The sequence below is a fragment of the Dendrobates tinctorius genome, unplaced genomic scaffold (assembly GCF_039654945.1).
Source record: "Dendrobates tinctorius isolate UK_male_01 unplaced genomic scaffold, ASM3965494v1 ptg000016l, whole genome shotgun sequence".
NCBI lineage: Eukaryota > Metazoa > Chordata > Amphibia > Anura > Dendrobatidae > Dendrobates > Dendrobates tinctorius.
In genome coordinates this window covers 8014162-8026121 of record NW_027361684.1, presented here as the reverse complement: position 1 = coordinate 8026121, position 11960 = coordinate 8014162, and the positions used below count along the sequence as shown (strand labels likewise).

At 41.0% G+C, this 11960-nt stretch overlaps 1 protein-coding gene across 5 annotated transcripts in view; it reads left to right on the top strand.

Annotated features, from left to right (window-relative positions):
* Window positions 1-1268: 1268 nt before the first annotated feature.
* The window catches only part of SPECC1 (sperm antigen with calponin homology and coiled-coil domains 1), a 490142-nt gene continuing 479450 nt past the window's right edge, over window positions 1269-11960 (top strand). For 4 of the 5 annotated variants that reach the window (XM_073565376.1, XM_073565374.1, XM_073565380.1 and 1 more), the window contains exon 1: window positions 1269-1363. The gene's annotated coding sequence lies outside the window, so the exon portion shown is untranslated. The remainder of the gene's footprint in view (window positions 1364-11960) is intronic. The other variant, XM_073565375.1, reaches the window with a different exon arrangement.

The window sequence follows — 11960 nt, the reverse complement described above, 5'->3', positions numbered from 1 at the left end:
TGAGGATCCGTTTTTTTCCCCATTGACTTCCATTATTGGAGGATTGTGACGGATTGCTGTCCGTTGCATCCGTTTTTTTTGAGGATCCGCCAAAAATTGCTGTCCGTCACCATCCTCAAAGATTTCAAAACGGAGCTTGTAACGTTTTTTTCTGTGTCGGATCCTCCAGACACTGATTTGGGTTCTGGGTGCCGGACAAAAAAAAATCACTCACTCTCTCTCTCTCTCTCTCAAAAAACAGATGCAACGGACAGCAATCCGTCACAATCCGCCATTAATGCAAGTCAATGGGGAAAAAACGGATCCTCAAAAAAAAATTGAGGATCCGTTTTTTTTCAAAACCTGGCGGATTGTGACTGATTGTAAAAAACTGAAGTGTGAAAGAGGCCTAAGCCCAGTCTAAGGCTACTTTCACACATCAGTTTTTTGCCGTCAGGCAGGATCCGGCTTTTTTTAGAAAAAACGGATCCGGCATAAATTTTGGAGAACTGTAGAAACGGATCCGTTTTTTTGCTGGATCCGTCTCTGTTCCTGGGGGCTGGCCAATTGGATCTGAGCATGCGCAGACTTAAAAAAACCGGATCCGGTTGCTGGATCCGTCTTTTTCTGGATCCGGCGCATTCCGGCGCCCATAGACTTTCATTGTAGCAAAAAGCTGGAAGCGCCGGATCCGGCGCTTCCGGCTTTTTCGCCGGAGACAAAAAACGTTACAGTAGACGTTTTTTCAAGACGCCGGAATGAGACAAGTTGCCGGATCCGGCAAAAAACGGATGAAACGCAATGCCATCCGGCGCGATCCGGCGCTAATGCAAGTCAATGGGGAAAAACCGGATCCAAAAAAAGCCGGATCGCGCCTGAAGGCAAAAAACTGATGTGTGAAAGAGGCCTTAGGGTCAGGGTCCTCCATACACCTCCCATACATTACACTGCCATCTGTCCCCAGCAGCCATGTCCCTTCCTCCTGTCACTCCTGATGCCAGTCACCTCAGCTTATTTCTGCCTTTGCACAGTCTCTGCTGCACATCACACACCAGGAGGCTCCATGAACGAGTTAAACCTGCATTGTAGCTCTGCAAGGACATGTGGGGGCGCAGGTCGTCGTCATAGCAAAGACAACAGTCCCCCAAAATAAGCTAGTTTTTTCCTTACCTTGGGAAATGTAGTTCTATAAAGGCCATTGGTTTATTATACTCAGGTCAAGAAAACTACATTTCCCAGGATGCTGCGGGACCCAGCAGCGTGCGGAGGCGAGAGGGGGGGAGGAGGCTTCGGCTACGGATCCGATGCCCTCTAGTGGCGGTATGTGAATATTACAACTGGTACCTGTGTCAACTGCAGAAGAGATCGGGGCTGAGAGAGCGAGGTAAGAGCCAGCAATCAGTGGGTGCAGGAGTTGGAGGAGATCAGCCAGTGGTAAACAGTGATTGTCATGGAGGGCAGTAATGGAGTGGGGGGCAGAGCTTTCCAACACATATTATTGGCTACTGTGATTATAGCATGTGTCCTGGTGTATATGTCCAGCAGTGTTTGCCTTACTGGAGCTATGTAGACATCATCCACAGGCTGAAGTCCCAGTGCTGCCTGCTGTGCAGCAGACTATTGATCTGTCCTCATCTGCATGGACTGGTTCTGTGCTGATCTGCTGCAGTGCAATGCTACTCACCTCTGTGCTGTCGGTATACAGCGGCTAGCAGCGCGTGCTATATAGGATACTGCTATACCTGTGAGTATATAGGGTGGGGGCTGCGCTAGGGACTGCCATACATGTGCACCATGTGTACACGACATGTATACAGTCACGGTGTTACACAGAGGAGACTACAACACTTTCTGCAATGCAAAAAAAAGATAGTAAAATCCTACAAAAAAAGGCACAAATGGATTTTTCATTATGTAAGAAATAAAGTTACACTTTTTCCAGAAAGTCTTTTGTGAAATCGATGAGTTAGATTTATTCCTACTCATTAAATTGTACCTAGAAATTGATGTGAAATGTTCTGTCTCCGTTCCCATGTCCGCTCGGATGCTCCGTTTTCGTGGAATAAGTGATCCATTGCTTCAGTTATGAAGGCAGAGGGGCCCCATTGGGTATTGTGGTTGGTGTGCGCTTTTTTTGGAAAAACATTTTTTTCCATTCTAAAAAAAAAAAATCGAACCCAAGCAGATCCCATATAATCACTGGGGCCCCTCTACTTGCATTTGCACAAGTGATGCTGTGGATGATGATCTACTCTGTATGTTTGTTCCTGGAATGACCGGACAGATACTAAGCCAAGGATACACTGATCAATAGGCATGGGTTGTACATCCCATACAGGAAGATGGGGCTTCTGCTATAGGGTCCATAAAAGTTCCAAATTGCTATACGCGATTGTTTTTTTTTTTCTGCACAAAAATGTTTGGGTAAGAGAATTAACAAGCATCAGGCTTTCCAAGAATGGCCAAGTGAAAGTCGTGAAGGGGCGTAGTGGGCTCCAGTTTTGCTCTTGCTAAGCTTCTCTATGCCAATCCAGGGCTATATGTCTCCAATTCTTGTAATTAAAGGGAACCTATCAAGTCTCCTGAACTCATAAATTGCCCCATGAGCTTTCAGACCTTTATTCTGTTTATGATGCTATTTACTAATGCACCTATTTGTACAAAACAAACTTAGATACTGCCGTTAGTAAACGGGTGAGGCATTTACTAACCAAGACTAGGCCAGGCTCAGTATCTGCAGTCATGCCCATTGTTGGACTGAGGTTAAAAGGGCCCACCAGTAACCAACGCCAGGGCCCCCACTTTTCAACTACATGCAAATGTGACATTATCCTCAATCACACAATCACAAGTTTCTATAACAATGACCTGGGTAGATTGATAAATGATTAAGATGCTGCCTGTGTCTGTACAGTGTGATTCACGTGTATTAGGGTAGTGGCCCACTCTTGCACAGGGTCCCACCAGAAGATTGTCCTGTTCTCCTGTGGGCCAGTCCAAGCCTGCAAGTTATGCCCCATAGGTGTGATTGATTTTTATCAGATTTTTTCTTCTGTTTTTTTTGTCCAATGTGTTTCTTACAGGTTGGCATTTGTTTTATTAGTATGTTAAAAAAAATTACAAACTTCACTTACCCTATAGAATGGGTAGCACTAGGATTCAACATGGATGGTGTCAGTGTCCTGTGTGGTTGTTTTCCCCTTTCCCATTGACTTGAATATTCAATTTTGATCCACAAAATGATAGAACGTGTACTTGATATACATGTGACCGTGATACTTTTTGTCGTCAATGTGGGATTTCAGTGCCTTTTAGTGACGACCAATAAAAAAGGGGTTGTGTGATTTGGGGCAAATGAGTACCATGAAGGGGTCATATGAAGAGAAAAGTGTGTCATGGTGCGGTGTACCGTTTTGGCAGAATTATTATAACATGGACACCATGGATAGTTTTATGTGTGAATTTAGGCCATTTTTTTTGCATCGGTTGCTGCATGCATAAGGGATAACTGTTTAAAAGAACTGAATATGTGGAACACAATCGAGGTTTATATGTCAAAACCCAGCAAGCCATGACAACAACACGTTGCAGTTACAGATCTACCGGAGTCTGTTCTTGCAGCCGGTGAAGCGGTGTTGGAGGTATTTTATCTGTATGAGCTGAGAATGGAGCAATTTATGCCAGTGAACAATCCTCCCACTCCTTCACCATAATAAGATTTCTTTCCAAGCTGAAAACACATTTCTTCCAGGATAAGTGAATTTTATTTTATCAACTATGGACTTTTAAAAATACATTATAGTTGATGTGAGATGCACTGATACCTTATACCATGCCAGAAAGGAGAGAGCATAATTCAGTTATTGTTATTCCCTCAAAGCACAAAGTCCTCTATATTTCTAGCAGTCTTTCAGAGCAATTACTCTTACAATATCCATCATGGCCCTCAACTTTACTGGTCTTTAATAGTATTGGGCTTCTGTACATTTCACATATGGATCCAGAACAAAATCCTCTGGATCAACATGTTAGGGCTTGTTAGGTTAGGATATGGGTTGAACTAGATGGACTTATAGTCTTCCTTCAACCTTAATAACTATGTTACTATGTAAATTCTGTGATAGAATGTTACAGATTTCACACTATACGTTACAAGAGTAATCGGCCGTGTTAGTCCACACCGTAAATTTTTATGCTACAGATTTAAAATATGCTCAGGAAAATATCGATGTTTGGGGTGACCGCCCTTCACCTTCAATACCACATTACTTCTTCTAGATACACTTGAATACAGTTTTTGTTGTTCCAAACATCTTGGAGATCTAACCACAAATCTTCTGTGGATGTCTCTTGTGCAAATCCTTCTGTTTCTCCAAGTAATCCCACACTTGATGTTGAAATCAGGGTTGTGGTGGCCATATCCTTCTTGACACCTTGTTTTTTTTTTTACACTGAAGATAGTTCTTAATGACGTTGGCTGTATGCTTTGGGGTCATTATCCTGCTGCAGAATAAATTTGAAGACAATCGGATGCCTCCCTGATGGTGTTACATGATGGATCATTATCTATTTCTCAGCATTGAGGACACAATGAATCCTGACCAAATCCCCAACACAATTTGCTGAAATACAGACTCAAACTTGCAAGTAACCTCCACCATGTGTCTCCTTTACTGCAGACACTCCAATCCCCTGATGAAGCTATATGCGAAATGCTTGTCGGGATAGTGGGCAATGTGATCTGTCTCTGGTCCATTTATTATGTCTTGTGGTGGGTATGGCTGCTTTTGCAGTGCTGTATTTAGTTATGAAGTCTTTCACTTGAGGAGATATTTTTGGAATTAATGCTCTTTACCATGGTTATCATGATATTGCCCTTTATAATTATGTGTTGCATTCCTTTATTATACATTGTTCTACATTTAGATGTAAAGCGCCGTACCTCTACTGCTTGATTGTTGTATTATGCATTTTATGAACTATACTGAGCCATTGGCTGATTTACCACTGACCGCACTTGCCCTTTCCTTCTGGTTGTTGTGAAGTGTTTTTATTCCTTCTTCTTTAGTAGCTTTGTATTCATAACTGTTTTTAATCAATACAATTTAGATATATTTATATATGGAATTTTGTTTAATTTTTTTGTCATTTACTTTAAGGAGTAATTTCTTGCTTTGCAATCTTTGCCTGATAGAGACCTTGCAGATGCAGTATAACTACCTTGTGTCTTGTTGCTGTGCTCAGTCTTACTATGTTGTATGACCCATGACATGAAAAAGTCTTCACACCCTCACCGTTGTAGCAGCTTTTCGCTGTTCCTCACCCAGATTTTAAGCCTCCTACACAGCAGTTTCTGTTTAAGTTAATAACTAGGTTTCAACCAAAATATGAAAATGATGATTATTACCAAAGTTGTTACTCATACACCGAACTATAATCCTGCAAAGTCTCTGAATTTGTGTTTGGGTGCATAGATGAACTGATATTTTGAAGGCAAAGGGCGGTCACAGTTATTTGATTTACCTTTCTCTTTTGTCAATTCACTTTGCATATTATTAATTGGTAAAAATAAACTACAATATTAACGCTTCTATTTTTTAAATAATTTGTGTTTTGCAGCATTCTTTCCACACTTGCCTAAAGCTTTTGCACAGTGCAGTATATGTGGTTATATGTGCCCCTGAATGCGATCCATTATATTTTTACATTATAACGTACTTACCATACTCACATAGATTTTATAGGTAAATACACTAGGCCCATCGGGTCTAAGAAATGTATTTAATATTGTATGTGTTACACACCTGTCCCTGGTCTGCACTCTGCTCCATCTGCCCCTGTCCTTTGAACTTTCTTGCGCTCTAACTTGGGCTTTGCAGGTGGCCTATCGTGCTTCCATGTAATGAACTGCCTGGGTCTATTTAGTCGCTTCTAAGACACACACCCGGGCCTTGGTACTGTATCTGAGACTAGACTTGCAGTTTGTGTGTGCACAGCAGCCTGGCTGTGGGCTGCAGGATGTGTCCTATAGACCAAACAGCTTCTAGTTCTTCTTCCCACTTGTCTGAGACTTCTTTTGACTCTGGAGTTCTGTTGGCTACCTGTCTTGTCATTGCCTGGACCTCTTCTCTGTGCCCTACTGTGGTTTTCAGAATTACTTGCCGCTTCCTTAGTTGCTGACTTTCTTGATACTCCGGAGTGTTATCTTCTACCTGTCTGCGGTTTCCAGCATTACACTCTACCTGCTTGCCTGTGGTTTCCTGATGTCCTTTGCTTGCCTGCGGTTTTCCTGGATTCCTGCACTTCCCTGCGGTTTTCTGATGTCCTCTGCCTTTCTGCGGTTTCCTGCACTCCACCTACTTGCCTGCGGATTCTTGACATCCTCTGCCTGCCTGCGGTTTCCTGCACTCCACCCGCTTGCCTGTGGTTTTTGAATGTCCTCCACCTGTCTACCTATAGTTTCCAGTCCTACTCACCAGCCCGCTGCACCAACGCCTGTGTCCCACGTACCCACCTGGACCTTGGGCTTAGAGGATTCACCTCACCTAGTGATCCCCTTGAACTTCTTGTAACAGTATGCAGTTTATTTTGGAATATCTGTTTGTCTGCTTTATATATATAAAAAAAAAAAGTAAAAAACCAACAAAAAATAAACAATACTTTTGATATAAGGGGAGTCTGTCACCCACCCCCCCCAAACTAAGATTATACCACTGATTTATTCATATAGGGAACTTAGGCCCTATAAAACCATAATTGTAGTGTATCAAGAACTTTATTAAATGTTATGGCATGAATAAATAGAAAGTAGAAGAAAAATATATTTTTTTTATATTTTTGGCAGACTAATAAATAAAATGAATCACTAACATATACAGTCATGTGTATAACAAAACATGTGCAATTGCAATAATTTTCTGAGAGAAATACTTCACTTTTTGGAACAATTTCAAGGGTGCCAACACTTTAGTCAATGACTGTATGTACCCAAAAATTGCATAAAAATACATTGACCCTGCCAGAAAACAAAGTCCCATACAGCTATTTTGATCAAAATATAATACTGTTATTAATAATATTTTTCTACCTAATATTGAGGGGGTCACAAATATTCACAACCTCAATCCTCTGCAAAAAATAAAACTGAAAATGCGTAAACCTTAATAATAGATATATTGATGTTATTGTCTTTAAGGGGTTTGTCCAACATCTGAAAATATTTTAAATTGTGGGGGCGATTATACAGTAATAAAATGAGGGGTATTTACCGATTTTTAACCTCTGTGATTCCAATATTGACAGTATTAGTGGTCTTTAGGAATTCAGGCAAAAATTATTGCATGCTCCATGCAGAATATTGTTTTGAGAAGTAACGATGTGCCTGCTGAGAATTACCAGTTATTTCTGAAAAACAAACAAAATAATACATTATATTCCATCTGTATAGAATACTTCACAACAAAAAGATATCAGCCCAGTGCTCCTTACATATTGCCTTTCTAAAAATTATACTGACAGCCCTGGCTGGAGACCACAACTAAAATCTGGAGTCAATGACCTCCTTATGAGATTGATGAGTCACTTTCATGTGTTTCTGACGTGGCCAGTGGAAATGATAGAAAGTGCAGTGTAAACAGGCAAGGCACTATATTTTCTGAAAATGAAGATGCGACAATATATTTAGGGTTACAAGGTACGTTTAGACTTAGTTTAGTTTAATAGCCGACCTGTAATTGATCGCCCTGTGCACATTGAATGTGACCGACATTGTTCTCTGCAGCACACGTCCGGTTTACAATGACTTTTTTTATTTTTTAAAGGGCAGGTGTAGATGACTGTATTTTCAATCTGAGTGTGATCCTACAAAACATTGGATCACACCCAGACCTATGTTAGATTATGGGGCCGTGCATGTCTGATTTCGTCTTTGACAGAATCTGTTCGAGGAAAAAAATTGCTGCATGTCCGAGTTTGATCCGATAATCAGATCGCAGTTGGCCATGCAAATCAACCAGTGTATGGAAATCATCAGACTGCACTCGTCTGTCATTTGAGTGCAGTCCAATTTCTACGGACACAATTAAGTTTTTTTTCTCCATCTCCTCATCTGAGAAAATCGTATCACACTGTGAACACACTCTAATCAGAGCGTGATTAGTATAATCAGCCCGATTCGCATTGATGAGAGAGTATACGGCCATCAGCACCTGCGCTAATACTGCATGTCCAAGAGGATTTGTAGTGGTATACTGCAATGGATCTGTATAAGTGCTGTTTTTAGCCCATAGACGTTGGTGAATTGAGTTTAAAAACTTATCTTCAATGTTCGCATAATTTACTTGTGTGTTTTTTTTTTTTATTATCTATAGGTTTTGTTGTTTTATTTTACAAGCATATTTCTGCAACATTTGAAAATCAATCAAAAAGAGTTTTTTTTAACTGAAATGGAGCAAATATAGATAACATTTTTAAAAAACTGAATTGCATAGCACACACTATAGAAGAAAAACTAATACAATACAGAAACAAACAGACAAAATAAATGATGCAGTAAGTAAGCAGAAAAAAAGATCAGTATTTGGCATCAATATTTGATCTGTATTATCAACTGCGAGTGTAAATGTGCCCTGAGTCATAAACGGTAGGGTTGTTCCAAGATGAAAAAAAACAACTTGCCACAGAAAATGTAATAAGCAAAATGCATATTACTCACCTATCGCTGACTGCATACAATTGTATGAAAAAGTGTTTGCCCCCTTCCTGATTTCTTATTCTTTTGCATAATTGTTACACTTAAATGTTTCAGATCACTAAACGAATGTAAATATTAGACAAAGGTAACACAAGTAATCACAAAATGCAGTTTTTTTATTCATAATGAAGACTGCTGACACTGATTCCTCAGTGACCTGCCCCCTATCTTACAAAATGATTACCGTATATACTCGAGTATAAGCTGAGATTTTCAGCCCATTTTTTTAGGCTGAAAGTGCCCCTCTCGGTTTATACTCGAGTCATTGTCACAGGGGGTAGGCGGGGGAGGGGGAGCGCAGGAGCCGACGGCTGTCACATCATACTCACCCCCTCGTGGCACGGTCTCTGCACTTCCCTGCTTCTCAGATAGTCTCTGGCGCCGCAGCTCTTCCTGTGTTCAGCAGTCACGTGGTACTGCTCGTTAAATTAATGAATATGCACACGATTCCACTCCCATAGGCGTGGAGCGCATATTCATTACTTTAATGAGCAGTACCGTGTGACCGCTCAGCACTGGAAGGAGCTGCCGGCACCGGAGACCATCGGAGAAGCAAGAAGTGCAGAGACCGTGCCAGGAGGGGGGTGAGTATGACGGGCAGGACCGGGGGAGCCATGCGATATTCACCTGTCCCCGTTCCACCGCCCGGCTGTGTCTTCCGCATGCTCTGGCTGTAACGTTCAGGTCAGAGGGCGCGATGACGTGTGTTTAGTGCGTGCCTTCTGCCTGAACAGTCACAGCCAGAGGACCCGGAAGACAGCGGCGCACAGTGGTGGAACGGGGACAGGCGAATATTGCAAGTGCCGGGGCCTGAGCCAGGGGCTACACCGGCACCTGGCCCCAAGTGACAGGAGAGGTGAGTATGTCTTTTTATTTTTAATCGCAGCAGCAGCATATGGGGCATATTATTCTATGGAGCATCTTATGGGGCCATCAATTTTTATGGATCATTATATGGGGCATATTATTCTATGGAGCATCTTATGGGGCCATCAATAACCTTTGTTCAGCATTATATGGGACATATTTTTTGTATGGAGCGTCTTATGGGGCCCATCATGAACTGTATGGAGCATTATATGGGGCTCCTGATTTAATATGGATATTCAAAAACCTTTAACCTACTGATGTCTCAATTAATTTTACTTTTGTTGGTATCTATTTTTTTTTTTAAATTTACCAGTAGCTGCTGCATTTTCCACCCTAGGCTTACACTCAAGTCAATAAGTTTTCCCAGTTTTTTGTGACAAAATTAGGGGCCTCGACTTATACTCGGGTCGGCTTATACTCGAGTATATAAGATATATACGGTATAAATATATATATATTTATATATATATTTGGGGGGAAAAAATCACCTGCAGCATGATCGCATGTGTAACCTGCAGTTCATTCTTTTATATCATACTAGAAATAAATTAATTTAAAAAAAGTGTCTGAAACATTGCATCGGCGCTGGCGCACCATCTTGCTAGAGAAAAAACATTTCCTCCTTAAAAGATGGCCTCTGCACAGTAGCAGCTATCAGCGATCGCCATCTTGAAGGAGAAATTTTTTTTTTCCTAGTATTATGGCGCCAACCTGACACTGTAGGTTACTCAGCACAATCCTGCTGACAGTTTCCCTTTAAATGAAGGTCTTTATTATTAAGGGAAAAAGAAATCAAAACCTACAATGCCCTGTGTGAAAAAGTGACTGCTCCCTAAAGCTAATAACTAGTTGGGCCACCCTTAGCAGCAATAACTGCAGTCAAGCGTTTGCAATAACTGGCAATGAGTCTTTTATAACGCTCTGAAGGAATTTTGGTCACTTATCTTTGCAAAATTGTTGTAATTCAGCCACATTGGAGGATTTCTGAGCATGATCCGCTTTTTTAAAGTCATGCCACAGCATCTCAATCAGATTAAGGTCAGAACTTTGACTAGGCCACACCAAAGTCTTAATTTTGTTTTTCTTAATCAATTCAGATGTGGACTTGCTGGTGTATTTTGGATCATTGTCCTGCTGCATAACTTTAGTGCGCTGCAGCTTGATGCCACGAACAGATGGCCGGACATTCTCAGTTAGGATTTTTAGGTTGAATTCATGATTCCATTCACAACAGCAAATCTTGAAGCTTCAAAACAACCCCAGACCATCACACTACCACTCCCATATTTTACTGTAAGTATGATGCTCCTTTTCTGAAATACTGTGTTACTTATACGACAGATGTAATTGGCCATACACCTGCCAAAAAGATAAACTTTTGTCTTATCAGTCGAAGTATTCATCCAAAAATCTTGTGGGTTCATTAAGATGTTTTCTGGCAAAACTGAGATGAGCATTTATGTTCTTATTACTCATCAATGGTTTTCCTCTTGAAACTCTGGTTTTCCTCTTGAAACTCTGCCATGCAGGCCATGTTTGTCAAGTCTATTTCTTATGGTGGGGTCATGAATACTGACCTTAACTGAGGCAAGTAAGTCCTGCAGTTCTTTGGATGTTGTTGTGGGGTCTTTTTTGACCTCTTGGATGAGTAGTTGCTGTCCTCTTGGGGAAAGTTTGGTCAGCCTGCCACTCCTGGGAAGGTTCACCACTGTTCCATGTTTTTGCCATGTGCGATTAATTGCTCTCATTGTGATTCGCTGGTGTCCCAAAGCTATAGAAATAGCTTTGTAACCTTTTCCAGACAGATAGATCTCAATTACTTTGTTTCTCATTTGTTCCAGAATTTCTTTGAATAGTGGCATGATGTCTAGCTTTTGAAGACCATTTGGTCCACCTCACTTTGACAGGCAGGTCCTATTTAAGTGATTTCTTGATTGAGAACAGGTGTGGCAGTAATCAGTCCTGGGTGTGACTAGGGAATTTGAACTCAGCTTCCCAAAGATGTGATAAACCACAGTTAATGTATTAAAGGTTGGAGGGGCAATCACTTTTTCACACAGGACCCTGTATGTTTGGATTTCTTTTTCCTTTAATAAAGAACTTAATTTAAAAACTGCATTTTGTGATTAATTGTGTTAACCTTGTCTAATATTTAAATTTGTTTGTTGATCTGAAACATTTAAGTGTGACAAAAATCCAAAAGAATAGGAAATCAGGAAGGGCAAACACTTTTTCACACAACTGAAGGTGATATCACTAAGTACAGCACAAAGCTACAGAGGCCAGTGATTAGGTTCAGCAGTCATGTGCCAGTGTGGCACTTATTCTGTGCTGGCACATACATAAAGACAGCCAGGGA